Source organism: Notothenia coriiceps, unplaced genomic scaffold (assembly GCF_000735185.1).
Source record: "Notothenia coriiceps isolate Sejong01 unplaced genomic scaffold, NC01 NC01_scaffold00033779, whole genome shotgun sequence".
Taxonomy (NCBI): Eukaryota; Metazoa; Chordata; class Actinopteri; order Perciformes; family Nototheniidae; genus Notothenia; species Notothenia coriiceps.
Genome location: NW_011366480.1, coordinates 26,270 through 26,795, shown reverse-complemented (window position 1 = coordinate 26,795; position 526 = coordinate 26,270). Strand labels below are relative to the sequence as shown.

Here is a 526-nt window from a genome sequence, read left to right as displayed (position 1 = left end):
GTGTACAGTAAGTGAGAGTGTACAGTAAGTGAGAGTGAACAGTAAGTGTACAGTAAGGGAGAGTGTACAGTAAGTGAGGGTGTACAGTAAGTGAGGATGTACAGTAAGTGAGGGTGTACAGTAAGTGACGGTGTACAGTGAGGGTGTACAGTAAGTGAGAGTGTACAGTAAGTGAGGGTGTACAGTAAGTGAGAGTGAACAGTAAGTGTACAGTAAGTGAGAGTGTACAGTAAGTGAGGGTGTACAGTAAGTGAGGATGTACAGTAAGTGAGAGTGTACAGTAAGTGAGGGTGTACAGTAAGTGAGGGTGTACAGTAAGTGTACAGTAAGTGAGGGTGTACAGTAAGTGAGGGTGTACAGTAAGTGTACAGTAAGTGAGGGTGTACAGTAAGTGAGAGTGTACAGTAAGTGAGAGTGTACAGTAAGTGAGGGTGTACAGTAAGTGTACAGTAAGTGAGAGTGTACAGTAAGTGAGGGTGTACAGTAAGTGAGGGTGTACAGTAAGTGAGAGTGTACAGTAAGTGAG

At 43.7% G+C, this 526-nt stretch overlaps 1 protein-coding gene across 1 annotated transcript in view; it reads left to right on the top strand.

The window, feature by feature from the left end:
• fcho2 (FCH and mu domain containing endocytic adaptor 2) overlaps nt 1-526 on the top strand; it is a gene marked incomplete at its 5' end in the record, with an annotated part of 44,412 nt that overhangs the window by 40,672 nt on the left and 3,214 nt on the right. The window lies entirely within an intron of this gene.